Source organism: Nymphalis io, chromosome 4 (assembly GCF_905147045.1).
Source record: "Nymphalis io chromosome 4, ilAglIoxx1.1, whole genome shotgun sequence".
Classification (NCBI taxonomy): Eukaryota; Metazoa; Arthropoda; class Insecta; order Lepidoptera; family Nymphalidae; genus Nymphalis; species Nymphalis io.
Window position 1 is genome coordinate 9,541,662 of NC_065891.1, and position 15,490 is coordinate 9,557,151.

Consider the following 15,490-nt stretch of genomic DNA (forward strand, 5'->3'; position numbering starts at 1 on the left):
TCAATTGCTAGCTGTCACCCTTTCACTAAAAGCGGTCGTACATAACGGTACACCTGATATTGACAAACAAAGACTGCCCATAAATTACTACCTACAACATATTTTAATTAACTTCAAAAGTAGCTAGCTATGAATACCTTATACACCTATGTTTGCAAACAAATAGTAGTTTTAAATTTCGAATAGATATTTTATTGGACATAGACAATAGTTTAGCTTTTCTATCGACGTTTACTTTTTACAAAACTATACACAAATATACGGCCGGTTTCATTTTACTCATATCAAACTTGAATGGCCGAAAATCGATGGGAAATGGAGGGAAAGTATAGCTATAGATGAGTTTTAGATACGAGAGGAGGGTTCGCGTGTCTGGCTTCTATAGCACAAAGGACCCCATGTCGGTAGTTATAGGTCTGTAGTAACAAACAACGCGAATGAACAGCGAGTTGGCGCTGAGCTTTGGTCTTGATCGCGCGTTTGCGAACGAATTGGAGCGCGCATAAATAATACAGCGAATTTAAAAATAATTACAAATAGATGCGGCCATTAGTAGGCGTCTTTGACCTTTTAGAAAGTGTGTCATAGACAAGCGATTTTGGGTTTGAAACGGTTTTGTGTAGTGAGTGCGCGGCTTTATATCTTTGAATGGACAATGGGACTTTTCTGTTTGTGATTTTCGTGTCGGGAAAATGAAAACGTAAGCATTGTTTGTTATTTTTAATTTTAGAATAAAACATTACTTATACAAATATATGTCTGTTGCATTAATAATGTGAAAAAATGAAATTAATATCAATAATATTTTTTCTATGTATTTTTATTTTATAGCAATTCGCTCAAGTAGTACCATGTCAACGAATCATCTAGTTACTATTCTCGTGTAAGAATCAGCGCATCTAGCGGTCGCGATAACCGCAGGTTGATATAATTACACGTAATGATCATTACTACTGACCTGCGATTCTAATTAATATGCCAATATAATACAAGTTATATTACTTAATAATAGTTTGTAAATATACCAATGAATGCAGATTTTGTAAATATAATAATCAAACCAAGAAAACAATTCACAAGTAAATATATCGACAATGAAAACTACGTTATTGTGGATCGAGAATACAAAACATTCTATATTAGTTGTGGTTACATAAATATCTATACAGGTATAAATATACATACGGTGTTTCGTTTTATGTTGCCCTGGTAGTTCACTTTTATAGCATTATGATTTAAAATTATATATAAGCAGTATGTTTAACTAAAAACTTTTTCGTATTCATAAAATGACAGCCTTAATGTTGTTTAGCTGGTGGTTAGTTCAGCACTGATTTCTTTCTTTCTTTCATAATGGATTTGACATTCGAAAAAAGAAGACACAACATTGTTGAAATAATAACCCTCAAAACTATAGTACAGGTCTAAAATCGCTAACAACAAAATTAATGTTTAAATTTATATTAATTTCCAGATATAATTTACTTTTAAAATGACAAAATTTTATGATAAATGTAACGTTTATAACGCCGGCCTTTATTTTAAATTAAATAAAGAAAAAAAAAACACTTACAATTTTGTACATAAAATACGAACTCGTATATTATGTTATGTAAGGCCATTCAAATCCATGGTCATTGTTCCTCGGAAATTTGTAAGAAAAAATTATGAACATTTTGTTACCAACGCGTTCAACCCTCATTCTATTTGAAAAGTAATCGGTACTAATGCAAGTTTCGCTTCAGTTGAGATAAAAGCCTAACAAATAACGCCGTACTCAACATAAAAGGTTCGTTCGTTCAATCAATGCATGGAGACAGGTTTTAATTGACTCTTGACCGAATAGCACTTCACATTTTAAATTGCGTATTGTTGTCTCATTTTCAAGGTCTGAACAAATGGCGTTAATTGTCAACCGAGTTCTCACAACTTGTAAACGTAATTAATGTTTCTTAATTTACTTTTAAGCATGACATATTACAGCGTGTCGCATGACAATTCTATTTGTTCATTTTTTGTAATGACAAACCGAAAAAAATACTAAGTCAATGTATATAAAACTTAAGCGAAAGGGTATATAAGTTTTAGTATATAATATTATTATATAAGTAGCAGCGCTTCGCAGTTTCATCCACTTTTAACTTGGACTATTATGGTAAATTTAATGTTCTTGTATATAATAGAGAAAAAAAGAATGATAATACTCATAATATAGTAACATATTTATTATGTAGTAATTAATAAATTACAATTTGTATTATTTTTACATGATATTTTTATGTACATATGTTTATCTATACATATACATTATACGCGTAATGATTTCGTTTCCATTCAAATTATTGTATTTCCATGTAAAATATTAACTCTTACAACCTTCGTGACCATTCATTATTAATATTGATTGCTTTTATGGTTTAATAATCTGCAATAAATTATTAATAAACTAGCGACCGAAGCTGACTTCGTACGAGCAAAATATAGTTTTTACACTTTATTGATGTTGTATAATAATATGAGTTATAAGCAACTAATATAGCAATCTAATTGAAACACAATTGATACAAACGATCTATTTGTTTGTGCTTTGTTTATTGAAATATCTTGTACTATCTTGAAAAAAATTTCAACCAAATTTGAAAAAATGCTTCAAATGTGCTATGAAGCTGTATGACAGATTCTTTATATATACATAGGTATTTATCTTTTTTTTAAACAATAGTTACTATGACTTGCCTTTTTTTTTTTCTCGCTGGAATAACACATTTATGTGTTTCCCCCACATGAGGTGGGGGGTATGTGAGACTCGCCGGCGCTGAACGCGCCGGAATACCCACTAAAAAACCAGCGGTACCCACTCCATCTTGTCGGGGGACGTCACGGGATCGCTTGCGCATACTACCGTGCCGTCCCGACGGTTGGCCCGCTCCTGCGGGCCTCCAAATCCTAGGGGGTACTCGGGGTACAGAGACCCCCTGGCCCCGGCGATACTCACGGCGGGAGGAGAAGATGCGCATAGCGCCGGCGTCTTCTCCCCGGTCTTCTTCGGCGAAGCGGGTCAGCGGAGGCACTCTCCTAGCGCTCCCACTCCGCGGCCTCCTTCTGCGACACGACATTTTCGCAGAAAGAGACCATCTCCATCGAGCACCTTTCGCTACCAAGCATGGCATTTATCACGCTCGGCAGCGAAAGGTCTCCGCCGATTAAAGTCGCCAGGGAAAGGCGCTGAGGCCCCCAAGCGGCACACTCCATCAGAGTGTGGCATGCCGTGTCCGTAGGCGCACCACACTCGGGGCAGGAGGGCGTTACCTCCCGCCTGACTATTCCGTGCAGGTACTTACCGAAGCACCCATGTCCAGTAAGCACCTGAGTCAGTCTGAAGGTCAGTGTGCCGCCTTTTCTCGTTACCCAGCGACTCAAGTGGGGACGGATCGCCTCCACTGTCGCCAGGCCTGCTGATGGGGACTTCAGATCCTCCTCCCACCTGCGAATCGGGGCTTGCTGGGCGAGAGTCCTGATTCGCAGCACCTCCTCCAACCCTGGACGGTCGCCACGCGACCTCACTTCCGCCCGGAACCGGTACACTTCCGCGAGCACCTCCGCCTGGAGCTCCCAAGGCGGATCGCCCGCGAGAAGTGTTGCCTCCGTCCACGACACCGTACGATATCCGCGTATCACCCTCACCGCTATGATTCTCTGCGGCTACTATGACTTGCCTTTATAAGATATACAACTAATGAATAATTTTGTCGGTCCTTTTAAGATCTATGATTAAATAGTACATCAATTTGATATAGCTATTATAATTTAGTCAGCAAATCTCTGCGTGTCAAAACCACCTTTACTAACGTTTAACTTTTCATTAATTTAATTAAAGTTTATATGTTTTATATTAAGCAGCTCAAAATTACCTAAATTATTATTTAAATCCATTGTGTTGTAAGAAGTAAACCTACAAACGAGTCGAGAAAAGTGACTTTGATTTATATTATTTAATGATATGACATAATCATTTAAATATATAAATTATACACAGTTAACTAAGAAACATTTATATTGTATTTGGCATATAAGTTCAATATAAAAAGTATTATTGCATCCTTGGGCGCTCGTTATTGTAGTCGGATGTATTATGTGCGAAGTACGAGTATTTATCTTAATTGCTATTTAAATGAGCCTTATGTAACAGCTAGAATAACTTGTTTTGTTCTTATACAACGGCATATAATGAATACAATTTCATTGTTTACCAAATTTAGACAAAGGTAGTATCGAAAATGGAAATAATTTTAATTAAATAACATATATTAGTTATGTAGTCCAGATTGTTGTTGATCGTGTGTAAATGTAACCCCCCAAAGAATAGTATTGATTTCAAATAAAACTTTGCTAAATCATTGATTAAGTTAGGACAAGAAAAATATTTATTTTTTAACGTTGGCTTTCATTTAACAATTGGCATAATTATCTTTGGATATTTGTATAAATTTAATAGTACAATTGACTTGATATTTTAGAGATCATGGTTTTATAACTTTGGACATAGTCGTTCTTTACATTTGATCTGCAATCACTAGCTGACATATTCATCTACGCTTTATAGAGTTTTTGTTTAATTACAAAAAAAAACAACTAAATCGAACTAAGCGAAAATGTAGTTATATTCATGTTCATTTTAGCACGCGTCGAATTAAATTAGTTCGGAGTCAGTGGTGCTGTTTGTGTTGTGCTTAATTTCTAAACTAAGCTTATTTGACAAGATAACATTGTGGCTTTTTATTTTGTGTTCGTAGAAAAGGAAAGTAACTATTTCTTTAGTCTTATAAAATTTGTAATAGATTCAGCACCAGTATTATTAACTAAATATATTCAATATGTGTATTGTGAAACCCACAAATATATTTAATCACATGTTTCTTCTAATATATTTACAACGAATTCAATCTAAAATAGTAATTGAAATAGTGTCAAACTCCCAAAAATCTTCACATACATATAAATTATATAACACATATATATATTTATATAAATGTACATATAGTCTTCTAAAATATCTAAATTAACGAACCTGCGCCTCAAAAACTAAACTAACTAACTAAGTCGTAAATTAAAAATAGCGAAAAATATAACGATAAAACTTACATTGCCAATAATTGATTACTTAGGTTACTATATTATTTTTGTAATTAATTTATAATACGTCATTATCCTTTTTTGTCGAAATTTTATTTTTTTATAAATTTCATTAAAAAAAATGTCTGACAAAAAAAAGATTAAATCTATTATTAATTAATATTATATATTAATGTTACCAAATAATCAAAATTAACTTCTTCTTAAAGTAACCTTGGTTTTTTACAATTTAAGGTTACTCAGGTTCATGGGCCGCTGTAGGTTTACAGTGATATAAACACTTCATATTAAGTGTTTATTTTAACACTAGTACTAAACCCCGGGGCTTTGCCAGTGTGGAATTCAGTTTTAGAGAAAAGCCTTCTTAATCTGCCATTTTAACGTACATAAAGCCTTTTTGTATTAATATTAATAAAATTAAATATTTAAATTGTTAAACAGCAGCGACAGTCTAAAAAATGGCGGTTGTATTGGTTTTAGAAACTCGCAAATAGCCATATTAACTTCAAAAGAGGCAGTTATTTTGAAATAACAGACTTACACTTTATTTATTTGTATATATATACTTGAATAACTCAGACTTTGAATGTTTTACGTCAATAGTATTGACCTTGAACAAATTATATTTGAAGTCGAATTGAATCATGGATACTTGATTTTATCAAGGAAATATTGGTAAATGTTAATTATGTGCGCATTGTGGAACTTTATATTTTATTTTTATAATTATTTCCATATCAAAATATAGGATAGATAGATTTTCGTGGGCATGCGTTTTTGAGTTTTTTTTTGTAACAATGCCCCTTTGGCTCCCACTAAAGTTAAAGGTTTTTTGTACAACGTGTTTTTGATGGTTGAATAATAAAATGACGTAAGCACTTAAATTAAATAAAAAAGTTTGTTCTATGGTCCTTACATATAATATATATATATATTAACTATTTTGTAAGTTTGAACGGTTTTGTTCTAACATGGCATAAAAAACGTAGGTAAGCCAGTGTTATTATTGGTTCACTGGACCCAACTTGTCTATTAGTTGACATGTTTTTTACTTGACAAAAAGAGTCACTAGTCAGTATCTTGCCGGTTTTTCTCTGTAGAATCAAAATTCCGAATAACATTTTTACATTGTTATTAAGAATAATGCTCAATTATAATTTATAAAATTAAGTAGTAATTGTAAAGTGATATTTCCTATTTATAATAAGATTTTTATAATTTTGTATAAAAGTGTTCATTACGCAAAGCGAGTAAAAAGCACTCCTTGAATGGAATCGACAAATAATGTAATTGCAGCTTCGTAGACGGTATTCGCAGGTTTTGATACGGGTTAAGGAAAAATAATACATATCGTATAAGATAAAAGAGTCATTTTGCAATGTGTAAATATAATATGAGGATCCCCTCGTTTGGTGCAAGTGCAGAGTCGCACTGTAACTATCAGGCGTCTAATTAATCTGGCTTACACGAATCGGAGGGTTCTCTAGGGACGATGTTTTGTTCTCTCTATTTGGACTGCTCTTGTGTTTATAAATGAGTGACGAACACGTGGGGGTCGACTTTTGAAAATTATATGCCTAAAACAAAAGAACGAACAGCGAACGATATCGACTTATTAAATCAATAGTATTTTATTATACGAGGGATGTTGAATCACATACTTCAATCAGTAATGTATATAATTTGGTACCTCATATCACAATAAAGTTTTACAATATATAGTACAAAATATATTATTCGCTTTTTAAAAAGTCCGTTTTAAGAATTAATATAATTCGACACGATACAATTTAAATGGTAAGGTGAGTAGCGTTCATAATATTGTTTTAAAATATCGTTAGTTACCGATGTATGATAAAGGCACCAACGAAAAGCAGAGTCGGGCTACAGGTGGTGCGCGGCTTTGTTTTCCTCCGGTCATCGACCTCAGAGGGCGGTCTGGCTCACCCTTGCACTTCCGAGTCGTTTGGTATGAAGATTTAAATGCTAGTGCGATTCTGTTGTTATTAAGTATTTTATTGGAAGCAATAATTAACCTAACCCTACATCACGTGCGGGTGAAGCCGCAGCGGAAATTGGTATAGATATAAATGACATTAGCAAGCCCCTCCCTTAAATGAAACATATCAGCAAAAACCAGCGGTGAAGCATTGGTAGAACCTACCGGATCATGCTTAGTAGAATATATAAGTGGACAACTTTATGAGTATTTATTCGTGTTTTTAAGATGTTTCTCGAAATAAAGCATAAATCATAATAAAGCATATCTTGCATAATACTTCTGCGAGAATGTTTATTCGACATACGTCATACGTAATTCGTTGTCAATATTACTCAGCTGTAATTTAAGATCATGAGAGCGTAATAAAAGTTCAATTGAACGTGTTTTATTTAAGAAATTTTGTTTTTTGAATGCAGCGTTTTGATAGATCAAGGCTAATAAAAAAAGATTAGTTTTAAATAAAGATATATTATTATAAAACATTTTTATGTCATTGTACCGTAAAAAATAGATTCATTATATTCGGCTATACATACGAGCTGATTTCCATAATATGCAAAGCAGAATGTCTAATCTACTTAACGCTAACGTACGCTGTGAAGAGTAATAGTATTCTCCCATTACAACCTTCTATGACTCTCTAGAGAGAAGTCGAGAGAGACAGGTACATCGTTTAGTTCCAAGTTGCTGTGAACAAAGAGAACAATTTGTTGACAAAACAGGGAAAATTCATACCTAAAACCTATTCGTCGAGTCGAGTTTTAATGTCGCATTCTTAACTAAACCTCAAATAGCACAAAAAAGTTTTTAATTAGTGTGTTAGTAATAGGGCGTTTCATGGCCCTTGAGGGTGACTCCAGAAAAACACGATTACAGAAAGTTTCAAAACGTGCTCAGGAAAGGGCTATATTTGAATTGTATTTTTGTTCAATAAAACTAAAATAAATGTCAGTCAGTTCTTAAAAGCAGGCTAACGATGCAATATACTGAACACAATCAAAGTAAAACCGTTGAAGCAGAAAAGATGGCGACCGCGTCTAGACAAACTTACTTATGACAAGAAGGTGATGCGATAAGCTAATGAAAAGAAAGAAATAATTATTTAATATTATTAATAAAAGAAATACGGTTTCACGGCGGAAACTTTTCCCTTTATCTTAATATCCTATACATCCTTCATATCCTATTCCGGCATGTGGGATATGGCAATGTTCATGTGTGCACAGGTGTGATTATGTTCTGTACACGTTACGCCGTTGCTAGCAATATCCGGTGAGGCGTGCCGTCGTTGCATATTGATGGCCCTTTGACAGCTTAGAGACTGTGGATGGAAATAAAAGCATTCCTATAAAATGGTACTATACAAGGAAAAAATTAAATAAGGAGAAAAATGATACAAAAACACTTATTTCCAGAGCTGAATTAACAAATATCTACAATGTGTATTATCTTTTTAACTTTGAGTTTCAAGTCTTTAAATTAACTCAGAATACCTTTTTTATGTATTTTGGTTTGAATGCGATTATAACTAATCGTATTGTAAATTTATATATAAGTTAAATTATAATTTGTCTTTTGAGTTTTTATAAACAAAAACGAGAAAAATAATGCACACATATTCTGTATATACTCATTTTTATTACCTTTATTACAAGCTTAATGTTAGTATGTGTGGGCCAAATCTTGCAGGTGAATTTTAAACCGGTTCCATCCAGTGCTGGTACCAATACAATCTAGTACTGTATTGTTTTATTTTTATTATTTTTGTTTATCCAGTTATTCTGCCCAATTCATTAATGTTTTAATTTGCAATATAATAATATTTTTTAGTGACGCCAATACTTAATAAATATATTATGACGACAAATAAATGTATTATTACGTTAATAAATTTGAATTTAATTAAAGTAATATAAGCGATATAAATCGAGCCTATTTGAATAAAAATATATTGCGATTTGACTTATGATGGAATGTGATTGCGGTCTACATACGACGGACTGTCGCACATAATCCTGGTCATGTCCAGCCATATGTGACGGCATTGCATAATGATGTGGCGTTCCCTGATGTAGTTCATGAAAGAGATTGGCAATTTGAAGAAATAAAATGATATAAAGTTCATATTTTTATATAATGTTATCATGTTAAAGATTATTCTCATTATAATTTCAACGCAAATGTATGTAAAGAAAAATGCCATTGCTAAAAATGAATGTGTACAAAGGCGGAATTATACGTAGTTATTCACATATAAAGTCGTGTGTGACGTAACACGATAGCTTTCATAGGCTTAAAAGTACAGTTTTTGCAATTTTTGACTGGCTGAAGATTAAACTGCTTTTCAACAGTTTTGGTGGAAGTTCATTCAAATCGCGGCTACTGAAATTTCTATATATGAGATAATATTGTATTGTATATTATGTTTTATTTAATAGTATACTTAATACTATATAATAACAACAACGGTATTAAGATTTATAAAATATAATAAATTGTAGTTATAATTGACCAATAATATTTGTATGCCATGTAATGGGCAAAACATGCAGGGTCTTATTACTGTAATATGACCATAATTATTATCTACACCCATGTTTGTGACAAATAAAGATTATTATTATTATTATTAAAATCCTATATACTGAAGTTGTACGGCATTGGTTGTTGCTTTTTCAAAACAAGTAAAAAGGGCCCTAAAGTAAAAAAGGCATGCTCCTTGAGCTCTTAGAGTTTATTCCACCACGCTGCTCCAAAGTGGGTTGGTGGATACACATGTGGTTGAATATCAGTGAAATTAGACGCATGCAACTTTCTTCACAATGTTTTTCATCACCACCTAACAAGAGATGAATGGTTATGGTGTTTGTCTGGGTTTTAACCCGCAGTCATCGGATAAGATTCACGCTCTCTAACCACTGGACTATCTCGGTTCAGTGACTCATCACGACTAATAAAACTTTAAATTATTTATACACTATAAATTTTTTTACGCTACATTATCGAAGTACTTAAAACGACAGCTGTCAAAATACAATGAAGTTCACACAAATTTGGTTTGCACGAGGTTACTTGTACAGGCCACCGTTCCCTCTTTTGTTTTGTTAAAATTTTTACTCTGCAATTTTAACTGTTCACTGAACTGAACTGTATTTTTAAAGTTCTATTTAATTAATATAACACACCTAAATATTTGTGTTTTTTTTTTTCAAATAAGTAAGCAGATCGGCAAATGTGCCAACTACACACGGTAAATGGTCAACATCCTTTCGTCAATGCGCCATCAACCTTGGGAACCAAGATGGTACATCCCTTGTACCTGTTACACTGGCTCACTCACCCTTCAAACCGGAACACAACAATAAGTATTTCGGCGATAGAATAAAATACATTAATAAAAAATATAACATTTAATTAATTTACACCCTATCCCAACTGAATAAGAAAATTATTTTTCAAATATAATTAAACGAGTACGAGTTATTCCTACATAACACGAATATTATAACGTTTCGACGATGTCCAAATTACATGTCAAAATGCAAGTGAAATTCTGTTAGTTAATTAAAGATGTTATCATTTACGGTTATTATACTAACTAAAGGAGGACATTGAACCCATTTCCGGTGTCAATTAATGTTATACCTTTAAAATTATAAAGTAAATTTTAAAACTAAATAAATTTAAATTGTTATTATTTAAACATAAATATTAATACTGGGTGGTACCTATTTATAACGGCTTGTACGAAGCCGTATAACCTAATGGTACCTTACGTGGTGAAAATCGTGACTTTAAATCTGGGCAAGAACTACTGAATTTTCAAATGCTTAAATTTAAGAAGGCTTCTTCACAATCACAGAGTTTGTTCTTACTTAGCTATCTAATACTAATATTATAAATGCGAAAGTAAATTTAACTCTATATGTCTGTCTGTTATGATTTCACGACTTAACCATTGAACCAAATTTGATTAATTTTTGTATGAATCAAGAATTATCATTAAACATCAAGGGCGGAAATAGGCTTTTTTTTAATACCATACATGCGAACCTACTAACACGCGGCGGAAGCCCCGAAAACTAGTATTATATAAAATTTAAATTTGGAACAAATATCCCAACAATTATTCGTATTTACCAAAAGAGCTTACCCTGGTATACAATAAATTTATATATTTAAAAAGATTATGGTCATTATGTATAGCGTATGTGTGCTATTAGCATATTAATGCCTGAAAGCGATAAAACTGTTTTACGTAGGGTTTTATTCAACATTATCACTAAACAAGGAAAAAAGTACAAAATACGTAGTTCATTTAAATTATCTTTTAATTTGTCTTTAATATTCAGGACAAATGTGTAATCAAACGATACTTTACAACGTAATAAGGTATTTCATTTAAAATTCGTTTCTATATATTTGCACATTTAATACTTTATATTAAACTATTTTTCACCCGCGGCTTCGCCCATGTGGGGGGGCCCACATGGGCGAAGCCGGGCAGGAGTTAGGTATTAAAAAGTATCTTGTATCCTTCCTTAGGGTTCAAGCTTGCTTCATACCAAATTTGATCAAAATTAGTATAGTGATTTAGCCGTGAAAGCGTAACAAACAGACAGAGTTACTTTCGCGTTTATAATATTAGTATAGGATTTTTAATATCGCCCATATAATATTTCGTAATAATTGTCAAATTTAAAAAAATATATAAAACAAAATTAAACTTTTACAAAAGCGTAAAGAAATTGTAATGTCGGTGCAAGATATACTTCTAACTTTTTTTTGTTTTAATGGCGCCATAGACTTTATCTGGTAAAACATCTATAAATAAATGGCTTTAGTATTTGTTGATCCATTGTTATATTTCTCACGTATAACTAGACTACTTCATTACTAATGCATGATGCATTTTATTTTATATAATATATTTATATAATTTACAGTTTAGTCAAACCTTTTCACAATACGGTAAAATCTAAATAAAAATAATCCGTAACCGTAACAGCCTGTGAATGTCCCACTGCTGGGCTAAAGGCCTCCTCTCCTCTTTTTGAGGAGAAGGTAGAAGAAGAATAAAAATAATGAAATAATTAAATAAAACAGATTAAAAAAATAACGTTCTAATAGAGTATACGTTTGTGTGAATTTTTAAATTTGTAATTATTTGTCGCGTGTTCAATATAATAGTTATAGATAAAAAAAATTAAAATAATTTATATGGACAACTTATATAGCTACTGTTATGACAGCCGCTCACGTAAACATTAGGAGACGTGCACGCACGTTCAGATTGTATTTGTTTGTCTATCTGCCGACATCGGTCAATGGAACTGGAAAATGGCCTTAAAACACAGATCTAAGATCTAGATAATGCACCACACACAACAGCAAACGGCCATCATTCCGATAGTCGTCTTATCGCTTGAATTATAATATTTTAAATGTAATCTATATTAATGTTATAAATGTAAAACTTACTCTGTATGTCTGGTAGGCTTTCACTGCTAAAGCACTGGACCGATTTTGATGAAATTTGGTATGAAGTAAGCTTGAACCGCAATAAAGGACATAGGCTACTTTTTATATTTTAAGCCCTCAAAACGCGGACGAAACCACGGGCGGAAACTATTATAAAATAAAGTCAACTAAATATATAAAAAATGCTTTCTTCATCGTTAATTTGATTTGTTGAAATGAAAAGAGAAGTCAAAATATTATGTATATATATTATTAGATTATGTAAGCATTTTGCATTTTTTTATATTTTCCGGGAAGGCAAATGACTACCTGATGGTAAGTGGTAGTAGAATTCCAACGCGACGACCGCCAGTACAGTCGGGAAGAATGTTCTGCACTAGCCGCCCCCACCTTGCCAGCCCACAAATGCAATTTCATAAAATCTGTAATTTAATTTTATTGTTTTTACATAATATACAGAGACGTATAATATATATTTTTTTTCACATTGCGTGCAATTATACGCTCCTGTAGTTATTTGGATGTTGTTTTAATGACACGTAATGTTGGGAAGAAATTAAGAAATTATTAGTACATCTGCGCCTTAATCTCACACACCTGTTAAAGGACAGGTGCAAGCGCAGGCATCGCTGGTTTTGTATTATTCTTATTAAATATATTTAAAAATATAATTTACGTTTCCGACATGATCACGGTGAGCCCGATTTATAATAATACTATTCTTAGTATAATAAACATGTCGAAAATTAAAAAAAAAACATTGAAACTGTGATAAAATGTGACTTTGTGCAGGCCTTTCTGGGTAGGTACGGGTGGTACTCAACTCATCAGATATTCTGCCGCTAAGCGCATATTGTAGTGTTCTGGTTTGAAGGGTAAGTGAGCGTGTGTAATTATAGGCACAAGAGACAACATCTATGTCCCATGATGGATAGCATATTGGCATTGTAAGGAATGATTTATATTTCTTACAATCCCAATGTCTATGGGCGGTGATGATCACTAAAAATCAGGCGGCCCATTTACCCGTCCGTCTACCTATTTCATGAAACAAAGAACAAACTCGAAATTCACCGCAGACATGCGATCGTAAAATGTTGAAAGTTATGCGACATTGACTATAATAATTGTAACATTTCAAGGATAGTGGCAACAAAATAGCATATCACCGTATTGGTATTCAACGCCACGAGTGAGATATGAAGAGAGTCCTTACAGAACAACATTGCTGCTTTGCTTTTTAAGTCAAAGTTTTAAACCAATTCTTATATTTAAAAGGATTGGAATCTTAATATTACGTTATAATGTTAATCTCTTAATATTATTTTTAGAAGACGAGTCGAAATAATATGATCAATAACACTTGAAAGGATCCCATACATTTGTGTTTCTACACGATTGAATTAATACTTTTTTTAGGATGTCATACTTCTTTGGTTCTTGTTTTATTTATGGGAGATTGTGACGTGCATTACGAAACTATGGGACATTCGGAACCCCACACTCGCCGCCCCCATCTGTTTCCTATGGTGCTATTACGTCTTACGATCGATAACACTAGTATGGATAATTTTGTATTATAAATTTTGATTTAGGAATATATTAATGAATAATAGTATTAAATAATAATAACAATATTAAATCCAATAATTATATGTATTTGGCCTCAAAATATAACATTAATAAAATATGTACATTATATTATTTCCAAATAAACATGAACTTAGTTTTAAGCATAATAAGTAATAACATATTTATTTATTTTAGACTATATATTTATTATATATGAATTATATTTAAATTTATCGTTTCTTTTTAAATATTTTAAAAATGTTGTTCTTATTTAATAGTAGATCCTGGGACATTAAAAAAACACGTTATGCCTATCCATGTGCTACTAGCGTCTAGACATAAAAGGCAACGCCACGCGGAAGAAGCCGAGTTTAGCCGAAAGTTAACGTTGTTTTTTATTCCGTCTCGCTCTCTCCAACAAAAACATGAGTAAGCTCAAAGTTAAATGCTCCGAAGCTCTCATAAACATGCTGCGTTGTAACACGACCGTGTTTCTAGTACGTGTTTGTTATTAAATAATATGAACATTGTAACGACTTATTTGTATATAAATAACATGCAGTTGTTGCTTTCAAATTAAGCGCGAAGTTTTGTGTTATTATTAGTAAAAAACATTTGTGTTTTTAATACGGATTGGAGTAACGAAGCGCTGACAAAATGTGAGTAGCTCTAGTACTAGTTTTACAGGTTTCATAAATGTTTACTAATCCTGACTTACTATTTATAGAAGCTTTGAATTATGAATTAAAATTTATAATAGAAGAAATTATAAAGTATGTTCTTTGGTAAACATTTATATTATATGTATAGAAGACACTGTAGAATTTTTTTTATTTAATTTTAATAAATAAAAGCAATTTTCTTACATTAAATTAAGTAAGTCATAAATACTGATTTTTTTTATAAACCCTTGGATGTAGATCCGCATTACCCAATAGTTTTGCATTATAGGTAAAACATTTAAGGAACATAGCATCTACCCAATAGTACCCAAGGTAGGTGGTGCATTGGCGATGTAAGCGATAGTTAACATTTCTTACAATGCTGATGTCTATGGGCCTTGCTGACCACTTACCATCACGTAGTTCATATGCTCGTCGTATAATATAAAAAAAAACAAAAGCTAAAATACCATAGTCAATTATACGCGTTACAATCATCAAAGTCAATATGACAAGACAATAATAATTGATGCACAAAATGCAATCGGCTCATTACTAAACACCAATCTATTTGTAAATGGTTAGGGAGCTAGCGAGCTTTGCGGCTTATGATTTGTTCGTGTTTCATAATGAAAGTGAT

General features: G+C 32.5%; 2 protein-coding genes across 3 annotated transcripts in view; one reads left to right on the forward strand and one right to left on the reverse strand.

Annotated features, from left to right (window-relative positions):
• The window catches only part of LOC126781823 (sorting nexin-25), a 368,238-nt gene that overhangs the window by 97,538 nt on the left and 255,210 nt on the right, over positions 1 to 15,490 (reverse strand). The window lies entirely within an intron of this gene.
• LOC126781826 (proton channel OtopLc) overlaps positions 451 to 15,490 on the forward strand; it is a 51,232-nt gene continuing 36,192 nt past the window's right edge. Inside the window, exon 1 of one of the 2 annotated variants that reach the window (XM_050506900.1) lies at positions 451 to 700. The gene's annotated coding sequence lies outside the window, so the exon portion shown is untranslated. Of the gene's footprint in view, positions 701 to 14,669; positions 14,848 to 15,490 lie in introns of those variants that run through there. The other variant, XM_050506901.1, reaches the window with a different exon arrangement.